Source organism: Panulirus ornatus, chromosome 69 (assembly GCF_036320965.1).
Source record: "Panulirus ornatus isolate Po-2019 chromosome 69, ASM3632096v1, whole genome shotgun sequence".
NCBI lineage: Eukaryota > Metazoa > Arthropoda > Malacostraca > Decapoda > Palinuridae > Panulirus > Panulirus ornatus.
Genome location: NC_092292.1, coordinates 19,461,219 through 19,483,071, shown reverse-complemented (window position 1 = coordinate 19,483,071; position 21,853 = coordinate 19,461,219). Strand labels below are relative to the sequence as shown.

Genomic DNA, 21,853 nt, shown 5'->3' with positions numbered 1-21,853 from the left:
CATTGCAAGAATACGCCTAAATTACAGCAACACAGGTGCACCTGTGGCAAGTCGCGAGGAACCGTGCATAATCTTGAACATCGCAAGTGCTGACCCTGTCCTGCACCTGATGGACAAAAACTGGGACACCACTATATCAGCCAGTGTCCCATGATTAGTAATTTCACACCTCAATACCTTCGGTTTTCGACAACTTTGTGACCATTTTAATGATAGTAATAACCTGGAAGATATGCTGACACTATATCCAAAATTCGTCATACCCTGAGGAGCAAAATAGACATCTAATGGAATCAGGCCCATTACAAGCACATTTTATATACGTATGTCTTATATGCGACGTACCTTGATCTTCTATGCATTCATGTTAATGTTATCAACACTCACAGAGCGAGAGCATTTTTTAACTATATATCCCGAATGTAATGTATTTTTTGACATTATATGTTACTATCAGTGTAAGCAACTGCAAACTACAATCTTCTGTTCCAAGTACTTACTGATACTGTTTATGTAATCTATTTATGTATATACTGTAAATATCAAATTATGTAACTCATACATTGTATAACTAATTAAATGCTCTGAGTATATAGGTTATATGTTAACTTGCTTTGTATCACACGGGTGCCATTAATACCATCCCTCCATCCTTCTCTTACGGGAAGATGACCCTTTGGATCCCTGGGAGAGTACCCCTCGCCCATGCTATCTTCGAAATGCTTTGGCTACACATATCTAGACATGTAAAGGTTTTATAAATCGAGTTATAAAATGCCATCATCTTCTTCGATCGTTCAGGCTAGGCACCGCACCTTCCTAACACCACTTCCCGAGACTGAGCTTGTGTGTGTGTGTGTGTGTGTGTGTGTGTGTGTGTGTGTGTGTGTGTGTGTGTGTTGGTCACATTCCTCAGGCGGGAGTGGGTGTCGCCCCTTGGCCAACCCACGGGGCGAGTGGCTGTGTGTAGGAGTACCTTATGGTCTCTCCACCACCAGTATAGGGAGGGGCTCCTGTCTGCACTCCCACTATTTGTATGTCTGCCTGTGTGTGCTTGTGTATGTATGTATATCTGTGTGTCTGTATGTGTCTTTATGTGCCTGTGTGTCACCTCTGTCAGATGTATGTCAGCTGGAGCACAATAAGAGCTTCTGTGCATGGCTCTGTGGGGGATAAACACAGAGTAAAGAGGAACTTCTATAATCGAAACAACTGTAAGCCACGAAGGCGTACACACCTTACTCCCGATCGTCCTACGATACACTATTACTGTGTACCGGTGAAGTGGTGGGGTCTGTGTTTGTACCGAAGCGCGAGTGTAGTTACACTGGTACATGCATACAGTGTACGGGTGTGGAACCAGGTCATTCTGTATGCAAGATGGGAGGTCTTATTATCAGCTAATGGCTATTCATTTCCAGTTACCATTGGTATTACAAAGTATGTCCTCGTTTCTATCATGACCCATACCCCGCTCATGGGTATAAAGTCGCGTATGCGCCCTCTAGTTGTAATGGTTTCGCCTGAACACAGTGTCTGTAGGGTTAGGGTTTCCTAAGGTGTGTGTGGTCCTCGGGTGGTGCCGAAGTGGAGTGGTGCGAAGGTGAAATGGTCTCTGGGTGAGATGGTCCTAAACTAGGGTGAGGTGGTCCCATATTGACGTGGTGGTCTTCCAAGGCAAAGTGGTTCCTGGGCGCCGTGATCCCAAGTTGATGAAGTCCTGATTTAAGGTAGTCCTGGGATGAAATGGTCCCAGGGGTGTGGGAGACGCAACCTCTCCACAACTCTGCGGAGGCTTCCTACCGTCCCTATGCTGGCATGGGAACGCATGGGTGTTGTATAGCCGCGTGGGAGGTACCTGTTGTCTGGAACGGCGACAAGTATGGCACTAGATCCCCAGAACCAAAACCCTTTACATGGGCCCCTTCAACCACCGATCCCTTACAACCCCTGCCCCTCCCACAATCCCTCGTCAAGACACTCCCTTGGAAGTTACTCGAAAATTTACGGTTCGAGTTTCTTTTTTATTTCTTAGGAAAGAATCAAGGCTGATGGAGCTTGTTGGGATCTTATTTCCCGACAGGACAAGTCTTAGATCACAGCCGAGGTATGTCAACCGACGGCCACACACCTGGTGATGTTCTCGACGCAATACACACCCTCCGTGAGGCATTCCCTTCAGGTGCACAAAAGTGGCCTTCGGACAGGCCCACTTAATATACATCTTTATGAGGACCTGGGTCCCTAGTGCGTCGTGCATCGCGGTCGCCTCACTCAGTGATGGTGGCGCTGACAACGAACAGAACCAGGAAAACTAATACATCGTCATCAATTAGCAGTGCGAGTCACTCTAGGAAAACAGGGACTCCATTACGGCCGTCTCCACTTGTCGTGCATCCCCCCCCCCCCCCTCCTTTTCCCAAACAAAGGTGTTTATAGGGTCGTAATTTGTAACAAGTGTCAAGAGCGGGAGAGACCAAAGTCCGTGGTATCTACGGGTTTAAACACCTCCGCGACGTCCTTATCGCCTAAGAGAATTTGGACACGAGCAGAGGGCTTTGGCACAGTAAGGAGGCTTACTGGTATGCTGGACCACAGACACTACTACTACCCTGGTCCTCCTCGGTTACAATGCACGGGAGTCAGCCCAGCCGGGAGAAAAACCAGGTTATAAAACGTACTAGGTCCAAGCAAATCTACCCTTTTGAGGTGTGACCTACGCTAGCTCCTCTTCCTCTTTCCCCTGACTAGCAGTAAACTGAGGGCCTGGCCGAGAGTGAGATACAGAGGCGATCAATCAGTCAACAGTGGGCCATCAACTTGGTGCGGTAGGCTCCCTCAGCATCTGGGTAACGTCAACAGAAGGAAACCTCTGTTGTGTCTTCGGCGGCGAGGGCCGGGTGGCGCATCACCAAGCACAGAGCCCTCACACCGCCGCCCACGGCACTACCACTCCACCCAGCATACCTCTGTAACTCCACCCACTATTGTTTTGTAACGCCGTCCACCGCCGCTCTGTAACACATGCCCGCCACACCTCTGTATCTCCGAGAGTAGTACAGCCGCGCTCACCCATCAGTTTATAGGGATCTCGCATATCCCTCTCGGCGCCCGTCACAACTACTCCACAACCTCACCAACGACTCAAGAGCCACCACCGCATGCGACGACAACACTCCTCCCACACTCACCACCGGAAGTGAATGAAGAATCGAACCGTACAGCAATGCACGAAGACATACGGGATCCTGAAGCGCCATATTTAGAAGATCTACAGGAACTAGACAAATTCTTATCCAAACAATAGATAAGAAATAAGATAATAACAATTTGAATAAAGATTAACGCAGGCACCACTCACCCCAGGACGGCTGTGCTCACGACCTGCACATACTGGAAGGAAAAGAAACACCCATGCATGCACTGCAGTATAGCCAAGTCTTGCATTCACAAGCACCCACTGATCCCTGAAATGTTCACATGATCCCAGCGATGTTCAGAGCTTCTGGAAACTCTCATAATGGTAATGACAAGTAGCCTGCTGAAGGCACGGTGCCTATCTTGACACTTTGGATAAAGCAAGTCTCATCACAGACGGCAGAAAACCGATCTAAATCTTGTTTTCCACGAGATGATTGGCGGCGAATGTTCACGAGGTCCGGGTGAACATCACCGCCTCTTGATGAGGTCTGACAAACCTTCCTGCCACTCCTCAAGGTTCCCCCACTCCTCAAGGTTCCCCCACCCCAACCTTAAGTTTCCCCCACTCCTCAAGGTTCCCCCACCGCTTATGTTTCCCCCACTCCTCAAGGCTCCCCCACCCCAACCTTAAGTTTCCCCCCACTCCTCAAGGCTCCCCCACCCCAACCTTAAGTTTCCCCAACTCCTCAAGGTTCCCCCAGTCCTCAAGCTTTCCCCATCGCTCAAAGTTCCCCCTGCGTCAAGGGATCCCCACCCCAGGGTTCCCCCATCCCTTAAGTTTCCCCCCGTCCCTCAAGATTCCCCCACCCTCAACGTTCCCCCATCCGTCATAGTTCTTCACCCTTTAGGGTTCCCCCACCCTTCAAGGGACCCCCCTAAGGGTCCCCCATTCCTCAAGGTTCCCTCATCTCTCAAGGTTCCCCCACTCCTAAGGGTCCCCCTACCTCCCCCTCCTCATATTACCAACACACCAGCCGGCCGCTAATTACGTCCAACACTGTGAAAATACACAGATGACTGCCTGCAAACCACAGTGGGTGCAGCCTACAGTGGATGCACAACACAGTGGCTGCAGCCCACAGTGGATGCACAACACAGTGGGTGCACAACACAGTGGGTGCAGCTCACGGTGGATGCACATCACAGTGGGTGCAGTCCACGACTGGCGCAGCCCACAGTGGGTGCAGCCCACAGTGGGTACAAACCACATATGGGTATAAATCACCGCCACACAGCTCTGACCGGGCCCAGGCTTATACCTCGCTCTTGATGTGAATGGAACTTCAAGATAATATTTCTTCAACCAATCTATTTTCGCCGCCCTTTCTCTAGCATCTTCTTTTCTTCTTCCTTTTCTTCATCTCCTTCCGCTTCTTTATCTTCTGACCCCGTTCCTCTATTCCCCTCACACGTTCTTCTGTTTTGACAGATAATATCAAGCCTCCAAGCAAGGCTGGACGGTGTGCCACAAGGCAATGTTTTCGTTCCTGTGTTGTTCAAACGGCAGCGGCCACTGCCCGCTGACCAGGCTGGTTGGTTAAGGTCTGGCTCTGTGGGCTGGGGGAGGGGGGATGGGGGATGGGGGGGGTTCTGGCTGTTTAGCATCCCCGCCGGAAGTGTTGGGGGGGGGGGGGGGATCTGGCTCGAGTAAGGCAACATCTGGTTTACACTGCCTCTTGTATCTTCCAACCTTCTGACCCCATCACAGAGTCGTTACACCCTGCGTGTGGGAGCAGCCCATATGCTTCAATGACGCAAAGCCCAATCATAAACGAAAAAAAAATTCGACATACACAAGATAATTTGAGTTACAACAGATACGTAACATTCTCTGTTTTCCTTCTCTCTTCATTAAATCCAAAAATCATGTTTAGAAACCTTCGCTTTGATGCTAAACCATAATTTGCCAATAGTACAAAACTGTTCATATCCTCCTCCAAATTTGCCTCCACCTACCCCAAGCCATGTACCCTTGAACCATACTATCTCTGGAATTGTTTGCCAGTGAATGACATACGAATAATGTTGTGAAATTAATATAAAGTATGGCAGGCTCATTCCCTTCTCCAGCGTATGGCAGGATCATCCCCTGTGCCAGCGTATGGCAGGGTCATTCTCTGTGCTAGCGTATGGCAGGGTCATCCAGGGCGCCAAAAATATGGCAGGGTCATCCATCGATACCAAAAGTATAAACATGCTAACATCACCTATCATCGTGTTTTAACCAACCCAACCTCAATGAACAAACACACACACACCACTGAACTATTACTTCTAAACAAACACCCGACCTACCGCTTTGGCTTAGAAGATAAATAGATAAGTAAATGAAGTAAATGTAGAAATAACTGGCTTCTAATATCGCTAACGTTTCTGTCTATAACGCCTAAGACACCAGTGTCGCAAGTCCCGTCGGAACCCGAGCCTGGCACCCCAATATACACCGGCTGCACGCACTTCTTGGTCAATATGGTTTGCGCTTCATTGACGAGTGTGTGGCACTCGCGTTCCCTCCCCCCCCCCCCCCACCACACACACACACACACACACACACAGTCTCTCACTCCCTGCCGTATCCAGGACAGAATTCGAAGCTTTCGTTTCTTTCAGGAAAAGTCATAAGAGAAAAACGTTGTGCAGTGAGGCTGACACTACAGTAGGAAAAAAAATCGAAATCTATTTCGAGTTACAGTAAGGATTTCATTTATCGTCTTTAAATTCCTTTAGCCTCTCTCTCTCTCTCTCTCTCTCTCTCTCTCTCTCTCTCTCTCTCTCTGCCTCACGCCACATGTGGGCTGCTGGCATTCATTTCAGTCCACAAGCGTACGTACGCACACTCCCTCCATCTCGCACGCCGCGCTTGACAACACGTAACTCACCCGCACGACTCGTTCGTTCTTCGTAACTCTAGATTCCCCCGCGCCGCGCTGCGCCGCGCGATGGCCCTGCCTCTTGGCAAAATCTCGTCTTTTCTCCCTCCTCCTCCTCCTCCTCGTCCCATCTGTACTGTAAAAAATGCGCACATGAAATACACTTCCTGTGAGGTATTGCTTCAGCGTTCGAAAAAACGAAACTATATTGAATATAGATTCACAATGAAGAGGGACTTTAGATGTAAGAAAATTTAATCTTCCTTTTCTTTTCTCAAAATCAACAAAAACCATTGGTACCCAAATGACTCCATCAGTCTGAAGTTCAGATATATGAAATTCAGGTCTTGTTGATCCACACCAAAGGCTCCGACGAAAACGTCAGAGAAAACGGAAGATGTAAAATGAAACGATTTTTCTTTATAAATATCTTGGCATTGTTCCTCCCCCAACCCCCCTGGTTTTTATCCGAGGGGGGGGGGGGTGATGAGGACCCTCTAGTTCCCTGGGGCCCCACTTGGGTCCACCTGTCCCCCTCCTGTGTCGATGTGTTGTACCCACTGTACGTTCTGTGCTTGTCTCAACTCTAACCTCACCCCCCCCCCCCTTGCTATGTGCTCTTCAAGCACTCGATCATAGAGAAAAGATACGTTATACTCTCGTATACTCGAACATATGAGGCACTGTAAGTGATGATATAGTCTCAGTATGGTTGACGATATGTGTGGAAAATGGTGAGTGGCACAGCACACAGTCTGGGGTGAGGGTCTGTTCTCACTACTGTACAAACTGGTTGCAATGGTGAGGGTCGGGAGGTTCCCGGACGATTACCAACTGGCGATTGAACAATTAGAAACTAACCCTTCCCCTCCATACACACACATTGTTATAACACAGTTCCACGTTTACTACACAGCTTCTATAGTGAAAAGAAAAATGCTATGTTACAACGCTGTTGTCACCATAACATTTCCGTCCCGTCTCTTCTACAAACATTACGGCAGCACACCGTCAGTGTGGTAACAGCGGTAGGCTGTTCCAACACACAGCTGACGACAGTTAAGTATCCCTATAGCCACAACTCACGACTATAGTGCTATAATTATAGAGCGCCTCCCCTCCCCTCCCTTACCCCACCCTTTCCCAACCAAACCTCCTCCCACCCCAAGGGTGAACTTGATCAGAAATAACCCCGGCCAACCTTGCCGTACTGCTCGTGCAGAAGATCAATACACAACCGCTGTACTACCGGGACCAGTCTGTACTATACGAGTACTCAAACGACTTATTAGAACAATGGAAATAGTACTCATGTCGTTACAGCCCCGTTGGGGTTATGGCCCACTCCGAAATGATCCACCAAAGAAAATAGGCGAACTTGAAATAGTTTGAAGCTGGTGAACTAGGTTGTAATTAGCCCATTCACGCACTTTGTGTTTGTTGCCCAGACAACAAACACAAAGGCCCCGACATGGGGCCCGGCTGATCCTATATAGAGGGTTGGGTAACGAGAGGGGTTTATATCCTCACGAACCACACAGACCATACGACCCTGGGAGGCGCAAGAAGACCTACTTTATTTCAGGAAGTCCTTGTGAGGGGTAGCGGGTCGGGGGTACGGCTGTCTTAAAGCCAAAGAGGCTGTTTGGCTCTCGAGATGACTCCCCCACCCCGGCCAGCGCCATGCTAAGGTTACCAAACTAAACATTAAATTCTTATTAGGTGGTTACCGCTCATGTAAACACACATATATATATAAAGAACCTATAGGACGAATTCTGGTATACCCACACTTGAAATTTCACATACCCTTCACATACCTATTAGAAAATCTGTTGTATTTACAGGTTCTGACATAATATCTTTAATACGATGAGACTAAACATACGTACTAGTTAAATCACGTTTATATACACTCCATTACTCTATCTTGGCCCTTCATTTACAGGGCAGATCTCGGAAGGGTTTCGCTCTCTTACGGAGGGGTGAGGGGAGGAGGACCGGGTCTGGGCCTGTATATAAGCGCCAGGTTAGAATCCCCTCACCTCATGCGTGGCACCGAGGCCTACGCTGCCAACAACCCGTCACGGGCTTAACCAAAGCTTCATCTCCAGACCATCATAATCACCGCTTTGTCTCGACACGCTCGCCGAGGGATGGTGGGCCCAGGCTGAGAGAGAGGGAGGGACCCCTACCTCAGTGACGTTCAATGTTCTATAGTGTCACGAAGATTAAGGTGTCTGTTGATGAAGTCTTACGTTTAGAAGACAGTGAGAAAACTTGCGTTCACAGAGTTCTGACAGAAATGACACTGATGATGCTGCGCTCCCGGTCATGGTAGAGTGGTATGCGAGTCTTCATTCATGGTGGAGTGGTATGAGAGTCTTCATTCATCGGGGGTTGGTATGCAAGGCTTCATTCATAGCGGAGTGGTGTGCGAGTCTTCATTCATCGTGGGTTGGTATGCGAGGCTTCACTCATAGCGGGGTGGTATGCTAGGCTTCATTCATGGTGGAATGGTATGCGAGGCTTCATTCATGATGGGGCGGGGTGCCAACACCTCTGCCTGCAGGCGCATGACGATAATACGAGATACCAAGACTGCCAGAGGCCCCTCTGGGCGCAGGACAGTCAGGTCGCCCACCAGCAGGCCAGCAAGGAGAAGGCTGAAGGCACCCAAACCTCAGATTCCCGTATATTCTTTGCACACGTTGCTGCACCGTGTGAACAGACCCGACGCGGATAAATCTAAACACACACACAAAAATATCCATCCAGGAACAACTGCACACTCGACCCTGCCCTTCGTCAAGCCGTCACCGGGAGGTTTGATTCCCTCCTCAGACAGTCTCGGGTCACGAGAGTCCCATGCCACGTCCACGAGTCCGTTCCACCGCCTTGGGCCGAAAAGGTTGAAAATTCCGGGACTAACGGGCGAGGTCCCACCTGATTCGTACAGTAGAGCTTGGCAGTGCTCGAGGGCCAGTGCCACATGCTGCTCCCCACATTCAGATCCACCGTTCTCCGTCCTCGCGTCTCCCGATCAGGAGCAGAGACTTGTCCTCGCCCTCACTGATGCTGGTGCAACACCAGGATCCCACGGGGAATAGGACGGTGCGAGGGACAGGAAATGGTGCTAATGTACAGGTAAACAATACGGCAACAGCGCCAGGGGCAGTGCCCAACCCACTCATTCATGAGCTTCTGCCCAGCGGTGGTGCCACGTCTCCGGCTCGCTCGCCCTCACCCCCATACCTCTCCATCACATCAAGACACATCTGGGCGGAAAAAAATGTATTTACCGAGATGATTTACAACCTTTGACACCACCAGTGTCTCCAGCCACACTACAGACTCGCCCATGACATGGCCACGCGGATGGTATGACACCCGCTGATCAGGAATAGACTAAGTTCAGCCCTGCTTATCCCACTGTTCATAAACCTTAACACACCTCATGTGATATTCGGAATGAATGTCCTTACCTGCACCCGCGAGCGGTGTCGTCTCCCGCCCGTCCTGGCACCCAAGCGTCAGGCGTATATCCTTGCTACAGTGGGCAAAAATCCGTCTCAGATCTCGCCACCGAATCTCTCTCACACGCGGACATGAGGAGAGGAGTTCAGTAGTACGCCCGTGGCTGGGAGGTGAGCGACGCTTTGAACTCCCGGGGCGCGAGGCAGGCGCACCACCTCCGACGCCCTCCCTCCCGCACACACACACACACACAAACACACCTCCTCAACAACTCTCCAACTCACGAGCTCGATGTGTGATTGATGATCTCGATGACCGCGAGATAAGATCGGGTCGTACGCGCTAGCGAGACACAGCGGACATTGCGTACGGACGGAGAGGCGGCCTCGGGATGTTTGGCACTGTTTACATGTTGCCGCGCCAGCTCCCTCGGCCAGCGAAACTTTCGTAATCTATCGTTCGTTCCCGAAAGATTGAGTCCAGCCGGTCTGCACGTAACCAAGAGAATGTTGTTCAGAATGATCCGGGTGTTTACAGTCCCCTGGCGGGTGTTAATGGCTTCCTCCAATAAGATAAATACCTTGGGATAATCTGCATAAACAGGCCCACCCGCGACACTGCTAATGGCCCTGGCACTACAGATTGCAGTGACGGTCGAAATTACGTCACTGGTGAGGTCGTAGCGGTGGGATTAACAGCTTCTGCTTGCGGAAGAACTCGACAACGATTGGACGTATGTGAACCATGACCAAAGTCATTGATAAATGATTCTCGGTTCTCAGGAGAGTCTACTTTCTACCACCTGCTCACATGGGGTTGCTGTGTTCTAGGTCCTCAACCACACCTGAACTCATATCTCCTCCTCCCAAGGTCCTTCCTTACATCTGGTCACACGGGGTTGCTATGTTCATGGTCCTCCTCCTCCACACCTGGTCACTGGACCCCACATGCAGTTCTTGCCTGCAGAAACTACTTGGCTCATTAGTCCGTCCTTGACGTCACCTCGCTCATACAAAAAAGAACGAACGCTGTGAGAGAAGAGAGAAACATGTGGAGAAAATACGACATTCAACTGGGGTTTCCCAGTCGTACAAGGAAAATATTTCAGTCATAAACACAGTTAATTCAGTACAGCACACGACGTACCCGTAACACCGGAGCATTCGAGTCCCTGCATCCCAACAGACACCCCCCACCATCACCCTCTTGACCATCATGATAAAAAGACATTACTCCTCCGAACTGAGGAGGACCTCCCCTACAGTGAATTCTATTACCCTCAAGGAGGCGACCTGCGTCACTGAAGACATTACTGACGAATATAGTACATGTCTACCATCTTGTTACTGCTGTAGCCAAAATCTAGTCCCTTGAGTTAGACTCTAATCTGCTCGGAGACATGGATTCGTGCTGGAACCTGAGTGACCCGAACCTTTGAAATGGAGGTCATTCCACTGTGAAATGTTGTCTTCTCTAGAGATACTGTATGTACATGTGTGTGTTCAGCAATCTTGATAAGAATGTGTTGGCCAATGGCTTTTACGTTACACTTTATTCTGAAGAATAAATCAAAGTTTTCTACCCCCTACGTTGGTAAACAACAGACACTGAACAAGACAATCCGAATCCACCACTCAAGCTCGGTGAACGTCACACACACACACACACACACACACACACACACACACCAACGACTCTACCTGGCTAACGGGCAGGAGATGGGGAATTCTTAGCATCTCCCAACGTCTGTAGGACGAGTTATCAGGAAAAGAAATGCAAGCCACACCCGGGCCTATCTGATGGGGCTTTCCACAAAACCTTTAGCAAGATTCTCATGCGGTGATAGTCCCCCCTGGGGACACATGGAGGGCACAGACGAGCCTTAACATATGCTGTGAACAAAGGATGATCAAGTGTGAAGGCTGGAGCTGATGCGGACATTTCTTTTCCCAGAGTGACTGGGTGGAGGAGATGCAACACCTGGCGGACCACGAGTCAAGCATCATGAACCGGGTTCCGAGTGTGTAATTGGTGTTTTCAGAATGACACATCGCCACCAAGCGACGCTCATGAGACATCTACACCCCATGCAGTGCCACGGTACGGCGCTTGAGCACCACGGTACGGCGTTTAAGCACTACGGTACGACCCTGGAGCACCAGAGTACGACGACCCTGGAGCACCACAGTATTGCCCCTGACAAACGTGGTTTGACCTTCGGGTATGATGACGCGGACTTCGACATATCTCTGCAGGACGAAGGTCAAAGATTACGCCATCATAACCAAGGGTCGTACCCTGCCACTCGAGGTTTGTACAGTCGTGTTCAAGGGTTGTCCCTTTCGTGTTCCAGGATCATACCGTGTTTAAGTGTTCATTGGAAAAAAGTCCTAATAGAACAAAATGACAATGAATATCCAAGCGCCATAACTCTAATCCACTAGTGAAATGGGACGACATGCATCTCCTGCAGCAATTAATGGTAATCATTACGTGAAGGTAATTAAGCCAGACCCCCCTGCACCATATATCAAAAACATGCATAGAACAAAAAAAAATGGCTATCATTTGCTAAAGGTACGTACGTCACGAACAAACACGGTACATAAAAATACTTGTTCTCCTCGCAAGAGATACTGCTGTACCGATGACGTGGACGCGCTTAATGCCACACCTCAGCAACTGACATCAATTCCCACCGTTGCCCAGAATCGCTCACGCCAGATCCCCTACTGTAGTCTATATGCTCTCATGTCAAACTCTGTTACTCTGTCTTCGAAGTGAGGGAGAGTGCGTTATGCCACTGGTTGACAGACGACAGAATCGACGGTGTGACTGCCGTGCCTGTGCAGTGAGATGTAACGTAACAGCAGTGAGCAAGGACTGGCAATGAACAAGCAGCAAGTCAGCAACTGGGACATCGACTGACGACCAGTATCCACTGATTATTGCTTGAACATGACCCTCACCACGATCCCCACCCAAGGAATCGCAGCGACTAACGTGGAGACGATGAAGAATTACACCTACCCACCGAAAATGTGGCGAGCATGATAAACCCTTGTACGTGTGTACGTCGGTGGTACATTTGACACCATTGCCACAGCAGGTTCAGCATCACTACTGAAGGATTTGGGACATATGCGAGAAGCAAGAAACCAAATCACATATCTCTTTTCCTTATACGTTCATGCTGTTGTTTCATAATAGTTGGAATAAAAAATGTGGCTCAGGAACAAGTTCAACAACCGCATATGATACAAGGGAAAGAATAAGTCGACCGACCTTTTGCTACAAAGCGATGAACAAAGTTCAACAATCATTTTACCAGAGACCTGAGGAAAACAGATGTACTAAACATGAACAATACAACTGACACCAGTCACCCAGCTCATGTGGAGGCGAATCCCTGCGGGGCTGGGGTCGAACACCCATGGTGCGAGACACTGAAACGAAGCAGTAACGACCGGTTTTCGAATCATCGACGCGACCTGCATCCGCAGTATTAGAATTTACAATGTTGGTCATGCTGAGGCATCGATATCGTGGGCAGGTGCAGGTGGTAGCCACGCTGGTTGCCACCAACTGGGAGATTTACCTGATGACTTTGTGTGTATTCATTTGTGCTGTTATCGCTTCACGAGGTAGAGCCGTGGTCCGCACCTGCTTCGACATCAACCGAGACGGTGATATGCCAGTTTTCATGCAGTCATCATATGTTCCGTGGATTGTTGAACTAATTTCAACCAAACAGCTTTCGCTACTGTTTTGATAGTCACTGTGAATACACGAATAGGATTAACGCTAGGCGCATTTATCTGTACGTGTGGTAATATATGTATTCAGGGAATGTTTCTTGTTGTGAGCTTCGTGTTGTGTATTAGTCCTCTATTGATAAGTAGAAAAAGTCTAACTTATGACACATACACAACTCACACATTCATCAGATGGAGACCATATACTCAAAGAGGCGCATACGATGAAACAAATCAATATGCTTTTGTAGGTAACGTCATGATACTATAGATGTGTTTATCAGTGTTTAAGAGGAATGGCGAAAAGGACACGCTTATTTCACTGGCCATGGGTGTAAATCAATGAAACAAAGTTAAGTATATTCTAAGCTATTTTATATTTCGAGGGACTTGTGGTTAGAATGTTTTAGAAATAAGTGTGATAATCATCATTACCGAATAAGTTTACTCTACATCCTATAGCTCTATGGGTAGGGGTTATCGACCCCATCGTCCCCATTCCTCCTTTCCGTACGTGTCAGGAGTGGTAACAACTGTTGTAAAAGATTTATTTCGCAATTGATTTTTTTTTAGTTACGTATTAACAAAGTGTAATAGAAACTGTAAACATTGCAGAAAACGAAAATATCTATTTTAGGAGTAACTATACCTTTTCAGTTTGCTTCAACTTTTTTTTTTTTGTTTATCTTTTTCTCGTTACCATAAGTAAATGCAAGGCCATACACATATCATATAGGGAGCCGAGGAAAAATTGCGTGAAAAAGGGATATCCCCTCCCCAGTCATCCATTTTGACTGTGGAAATAAATGTTTAATAATGTTTTGCGTCATGCTCGGCAGGGAAATAAATCCTATCAACATTGGAACAGTAAGAGAGAGAGAGAGAGAGAGAGAGAGAGAGAGAGAGAGAGAGAGAGAGAGAGAGAGAGAGAGAGAGAGAATCGCAACGAGTGCAAAGCTTAGCAAAAGCTCTTTAGCAAGTTTAAATCTAATGGTGTCCATTTGCAATACAGGCAATGATTTCAATACATAAAAGATTGATTACAGTGACATAAAAAATGCAACATACAAAGCATAAAGATTTAAAAAGGAAAGCAAGTTTACCAACAAAATTTACCACAATAACTTGTTAAAATATCACAGCATGACACAAACAAGTCTGGGTTATATTCCTACAACTTACCTTCAACTGTATACAGTTGATACATTCTTAAAGTATGAATGATGGAGATCCTATCTATATTTCTAACTAGTTTAGTTAGAATTGTTTATCATTCAACTCACCTCTAGCTAACGAACGAGTTACCATCGTTTTAAGAGAATAATAATTTAGGAATTCCACTGCAAATAAAAATATTTCATAAAGTATGAGAGAAAATGCAGAAGTATCGTGTTACAATATCCTTGACCTATTAACAATTTCCTGATGGCTAATCTGAGGGTAACGTCAAATCTAGTCGCTAGATTATCAGTCTACGATTAATCTGACCCATTTCAGACTACTATGAGCTAAGGTTAATTCCGTTAATCTTTAACTGACACGAAGTTTGGCGTGGTCATTATCACAACTCGGTACGCAGCACCGACGCCTAGCCCCCACATAGCAGATCAGACCACCTCGCTTGATTTAGGTCACGCCTTGTCGGATCATGGCCTTTTCTTTTTTTTTTTTCATTAAATTCGTAAATCTCATGGGCTAAGCCTATGCTGTTTCTTTTCGGAATCTTATGCAGTCCCGTAGATGACTACGAAATGCTCAGTTGAGGAAATAAAGAGAACCACAAGAATATATAGTTTCATTCTTTACCCTGGTCAGACAGCGTCTGGGTTAGTTGACGCTGCCGATGCATAGGGGTAGAAACTGCCAGTGGCAGACATGCGTGCTTCCCTGCGAGTGTGGTTGGTCCACACTACACGCACGCACCTTGACATGTACATATGTAAGCGTACAAACATTTCATATCAAAGTACATGTAATAAAATTCTACAGGACGCTGAAAAAAACCCTGGAAATCAGACACCTAGCTGATGGACCAGGAGAGATCGTAACGTCGCCCTTCATCTGCCTCCGTAGGGAAAAACTAAGGGCAGCGTCCGCCACACCCAAGGTTCAGCTCACTAATGCAGAGGCAGTGCTCTCCCTCCTCCCCTCCCCACTACCACAGGAAGACACCAGCCCCTTCCTGCTACACCACTCCTGGCCTCTACCATGGCCGGGCAGGTAATATTGCATCAACTGTTTCCGCTTTTATGTGCAGATAATTAGTTTCGTTCTTGGGTTAAGTAAATTGTGAAACTTTATGATTTCTATATCAACAATAATCTAAATGCTTATACGATATATGAAATCATTAGATTATATATTATATATATATATATATATATATATATATATATATATATATATATATATATATATATATATTCCAGGCTGTACTTCACGCATAAACAGGGAAATAATGGACACTTCCTTACCCAGGTAGAAAATGCTATAGACTTCATTAAGTATTCCTCAATTCGTCTATAACTATATGCACATAAACATGTTGGTTTGTGTCTGAATTAAACATGTCAAGCTTATTTATATCATATGCTTAGAGCCGCTTGAATCCAGGTTACAGAGATATCTATCTTGTATAGTGCCATTATTTGCACTGTCAGTACAAATGGGATAAATTTGATGTTAATCGATACCATGAACTAAACGCAAATCATACGTCTTAAATACGAAATGACAAATTAATTATTTCCTGTCTATGATATGCGAGCGAATGAATTTGAAAATGATATTGAGGTGGCATTCAGCAATGGGTCGCTGTGTAGGACGTTTGAAATGCTGGCAAATGTTATTCTGCGATGTTCAGGATGGTTTAGTACTAAAGACTACACTAAAACCATCTTGCTTCCCTCACAGACTGGTTATGAAATAGCATGTCATCAACACATGAAAATGATAAATCATACAGTGTACAATCACCTAAGAAAGCCAGCTTTCTGGCAACGTCACAACTGGCTCTCGCGGTGCACTCATATGGGTTTACCCATTCGGAATTAATTTCTTTTTTCCGAAATCTACTTTCCAAGACTGTCATGAACAAACTATCAATCAGTTCAGTACGGTAATGGCTTTGCGAAAGCGATTAGACTTTTTTTTTACAGTATATAATACTGATACACTCATACTTCCTTATCTAATCAATCTAGTTTAGAATTACGTTGCATTAGGTTATAAACCATTTGGTGAAAGCAGTGACAAACTCCCAGAGAGCAAGCTTGCCAACCGTCTCTACTGCGACATGCTGTATGCTTAAAGATCACCACAGACTATCTTGGGAAACAGGAAGAAAAAAAATATGCCCAATTGCACAACTTCTACCTAAAACTGTCTTGGCAAGCAGGGTTCCAAGTTTTAGTGCTTACTAGTATTACCGATTCTGACGTACATCTCTCAAATTGCTCTATGGGCTCTCGTGAACTCTACATTCACACATCATAAATGTATTTTCCTACCTATTTTGTATGTTACATTTAACATATCTTCGCTGTGATACGAGTCCTTATTACTGTCAATAATTTCTGTTTGTTCTGGGCCCTCCAGCATCAGGCACATAAAACAAAAATCTTTTATTCCCCTTATATACTAAACTATACAATATCTAAGTGCATATCTACACAAAGTGTCCAAGATAATATACATACATACATACTATATATACTATATATATATATACACACGAACTTAACTCGAGATGGTGGTTCGTTCTGGTTTACGTGTCGACATAATTGTTGATGTTCAGCTCTTAATATCACGTCCGTAGCCTCAAATCTATTACGTATTTATTCCATGATATGCACGTTCCAGTAACACTGCAATCTCAGCAGTCTGGGAGCTGAACCTGGTTCACTTCACTGTATAATAAACACGAGAACTGTCTTCGACTACGATACGTCGGCTCTGTCTTCTTCTGACGTACGTTAAGACAGCGGGTAACAAAATCAAGTACGGCCAAAACAAAAACATGGAAGTGAATAATCTTTACTCATATATATGTACCACGGGTGTGCTTCTATTCAAGCATATTGTTGAGAAAGTTATTTCCATATGGATATCTGTACTGTTAGTTGACTGATTATTTAGGCTTTAAGACAAACACTGATAATGTTGTCGAGGACCTTAACGTTGTGTAACCACCAATCGAAAACGACCTCCTCAAGTGTTGAAGGTAATTTTAACACTATACACACTCTCATTTCATATATAGTCCTTGGATATATCGCTGAAAACATTACTTAGAACTAGATTTCTGTGCTGTTGTTACAGAAGTTAATTCATAAATGTCCTTATTGTAAAAATATGTTAATACCAACATGAATTGACATACACATCCCAATAAACTTCGAATCTGGGAATGAAAAATTCTTATAGTTTAATGAGAATATATTTGTGTGATATGAAAGATAAAACTGATCAGCGAAATATAATTTTTGTTACTTAACGAAGACAGGGTAACTACCAGAATTACCAGTGAATCGGAACACAGTATATTGAATGCTCTAAAACAAATTTTTGTTTTGAAATCATGGGCAATTAGAAAATCAAATAACCAGAACTTGTCAATGAATTACATTCCAGTAATTCGACAAAAGGCAAGAGGATTCTACAGCAATCATGTTTGTACTTTTAAGGAAGGAAAATAAACCCAGATAGGAACGCCTGCATGTTGATGCTACTGAACGTTCATTACGAGGAATTATATTGCTTATTTCCAACCTCACGTGACTCCCAACTTAAAAGCTAAGTCTAGATTGTGGAGATATTTATTCTGTCTAAGATTAATGAGGATATGCAGAAAAACATCGTGCTGAATAATCATAAAGCATTTTCTCGCAAAAGCATAATCACATTATGGTTTCCGAGGAGATCCTTCTTGTTATTCCTGTGGGAAAAAATATACCAGTAAATGGAGTTTGCCCTTGTTTATACCATGGTTGGTGCCTGTCGTTATCTTATCGAGAGCTGACATCTGCAGTTTATGAATGTTTCTGATGACCTGCACTTGATTTGCGTAACAGGCGGCACCAACTTCTTCCAAGGACAAAGATCCCAATATGCCATTAAGGAAGCAATAGTCCGTTTAAGATATATATATATATATATATATATATATATATATATATATATATATATATATATATATATATCGTCTCAGGATGTTTATGGTTTATATAACACGTAATTACATGAATTATCACGCAACAGACTTCCTGTAAACATTCAACGTGACTGTCAGTCACGTAATGATAGGTGATTAGCTCAGTTATGATCTATGCTGTGTTGTGTTGGCCACAGGAAGGCAGACAGCCAGGAGAGGAAGGGTCAGGTTGTGTAGTGAGGATGGACCGACAGGATGGCCCCTGACTCTGCAGGAAGTAAGTCTCACCACTGCATTGTTGTTGTTATGTGTGGTTCAGGGTCTTGTGATGGCGGCATAGGAACGACTGGGCTCAGAACGTTAGGAAAGTTTGTAGTACTCTCTGAACAGAGTTAGTGCTGGAGATTGTAAGATATTGTACCCACAACCTGAGGGTAAAATTCCTCATATAAGGTAGTAGTGGGTACTTGGACCTCAGCCAGGACAGCACAAGTCGCGATCTCTCAAGGAAGAGAATACACCAGGATGAATTATACTGCTAGATTATTTCTGATTGCAAACCAATGCCCTCATAACCCTCCTTAGACTCATGCCTTCACACATTTCCTAATGCTGCCGCCGACATGCCTTACTATGTTACATAATCGTCTAAGATGTCTCGTCAGCCATTCATCCATATTCCGTATGAATGAAATCCTTGGTACATGAACTTTCAAATCTCTCCAAGTTACTTAACCAAATCTCTTACTCATGCTCCTTTCTCAGACATCACCACCATCATCCTCTTACTCATACTTTCTCAGGCCTAAGGATATCTTAACAGTCTTTCTTGCCTGTTATCATTTTGCGCTATTGACTATCCATCATTCCTATCCTCCATGAAGATAAAGACCATTGGTAAGTTAATTACAAGTTTAAACGTTGATGAATCGGGGAAAATCTTAACATAATATACTGCATATTATTGTGATGAATGTTGCATCCGTGTAAGCCTAGCCATGAAAATTACAACCAGCACATAGCAGCCTACATAGCACTACTCTATTTTTTTCGGTAATCGTTTCGAGTTAGGGTACTTTTGTCTCAACTGTGAAGCAAATAACATCAAGTCTAACTTAACCACGATTGAATGCAAAAGAAGCGTATAGCCATAGAAATTAGAATATGTTATTGGTTTCCGTGGAAGGAGACATTTATAGTTTCTTTCGATTTTTAGTATTTCATATATATATATATATATATATATATATATATATATATATATATATATATATATATATATATATATATATATGTAGACAACACAGATCCCCATGCCAGAAACGTTTGTAGTTAAGCTTTAAGCAAAGGTGACGCCGACGCCAACGCCTGGCAGCACTGAAACCGCTCCTGATTCCACGAACCTGTGTAATGAATATGTATCATCATAATCATCAGGCAGTAATTTCGTCATACACGTTGTTATTCATAGTGCTAATCAGGTTTATTGTAAGAGGTTGAGAGTGAGGGGCGAGGCAGCCACTGCGACGTTCGTTCCTTGTACCGACTGACCCCGGGCGCTCTCTTGGCTCACCACGTGTGTGTGTGTGTGTGTGTGTGTGTGTTTAATAGGCAAATGTAGTGGTGATGTCTTTGTGCCATGCTGTTGTTGCTGTTGCTAATGGTAATGTTGCTGCTGCCGCTGCTGTTGTCTGCAAGAGCTGGTTTATTGTTTACATTTTCCATGTCTCCGCTTGCATGGCGTCACTTCTTTTTACCCTACCCCCAGCAGAGCAGCAAGATTTGAGACTCACTCCCGCAAACAGATTTTTTTTTTCAACCCCTAGAACACAGTGGTACTACTTATGAAAACGACAGTACGACCCTTGTGTAGGATGGCGTCACCTTTGGTCAGACCCATAAAGAGGAGGTCAATTACACCGTCATGGGTCGCACCCTAGAGCTGTACCGTCATGCTCAGTGGTTGTACCATCGTGCTGTTGGGGTTATTAACCAGCTCAAGCCCACGTGTGTGCGCGTCAATAATCACTCGGCAGGCTGACTTACAAAAGGTTTTGCCAATGATTCACGCTTTACGCTCTGCAGGATGGTCGGAAGGATTTCATTTACTAAGTTGGAGCATGGTGGGTCCAGGTGCGCCCGTGTCATCCTTTGCTTATCATTTTATCAAGACACGTGTTCCAGGCACTCGCAAGTTTAAAGCACGCGCAAGTTCAAAGCACGTGCGTACTCAAAACACTCACGCGCTCAAAGCATGCGAGCCCGTCACTGCACCTTCTGAAATCAACCTGTTCAAGCATATTTCATAGGCATTATTGAGCTACCTTTCTTTTTCATGTAATAGATAGTTTTGTGTCAATGTTCATTAATCACTAAAAAAAAGATTGAAACAAAGTCAAACCAGTTCGCCAAGTTTTTGAAAAATTCTTATTCAGTGAAGTTATATCCTCTGATGTTTATTCTTATTTAAGGGACATTTGCTAGTTTTACGGTATATCATGTTAAGAATAATATTAATCTGCATTCATAAGAAAAGTAGCAATCTTAATAGAAAAGATCAAAATGTTTCCATTTTTTAATAGCAATTTGTATTCGTTTTCCATCTTATTGGCATAGTTCTCCTAACTTTAAGTTTGCAACATATTTCCTCAGTCGGGCCACTTCATCTGATCGCCAGTACAACAAACAATTATGTAATAAAACTAGACGTATTGTTTTTATCAATTTAAAAAAAAAAAAACAATTCCTATCAATGAAAACTAGGATTTACCTCGTAATTTTTCAGAACAGTACCACTAAATTTTAGTTATGCTTGATTCTCTCTCTCTCTCTCTCTCTCTCTCTCTCTCTCTCTCTCTCTCTCTCTCTCTCTCTCTCTCTCTCTCATACAAGCCATTATGTATGAAGAAATCCCCCAGCTACTGAGAGCGATAAGCTATCATCGCTCACTTTTGGACAATAAGGTGGTGTAAATTGAGACACAACATCGTGATCAGTCGTTCCTCTCCCATTAAAAAGCACAGATGCACACAACTAATGGTCATTCTAAAACATCATTTTCATGTAATAATATTACATAATGACAATATTTACATCAATGATTTTTACACCGATTATAGCATTGATATGATGATAACATTGTGACTTTAAAATCATTTATGATAATCGTGAAAATAAAACATATCAATAATGATAGTAATAATACTAATGATATAACAATCATAATACACTACTGCTGCTCCTACTACTACTACTACAACTACTAGTACTACTACAAGTATTATTACTACCACAACTCATTATAATAATGATAGTGAAAAGTATCATTATCATCAGCACTATTACGTTTTTTACCTACACGTGTTATCACAAACGTTTATTTCACTTTGGACCTATCG

At 44.7% G+C, this 21,853-nt stretch overlaps 1 protein-coding gene across 3 annotated transcripts in view; it reads right to left on the bottom strand.

Moving 5' to 3' along the window:
* Window positions 1–17,221, bottom strand: part of LOC139747680 (transforming protein p54/c-ets-1-like) — a 268,848-nt gene extending 251,627 nt beyond the window's left edge. Inside the window, exon 1 of one of the 3 annotated variants that reach the window (XM_071660266.1) lies at window positions 17,042–17,221. The gene's annotated coding sequence lies outside the window, so the exon portion shown is untranslated. Of the gene's footprint in view, window positions 1–9,556; window positions 9,814–17,041 lie in introns of those variants that run through there. The other 2 variants (XM_071660265.1, XM_071660263.1) reach the window with 2 other exon arrangements.
* Between the last annotated feature and the right edge of the window lie 4,632 nt (window positions 17,222–21,853).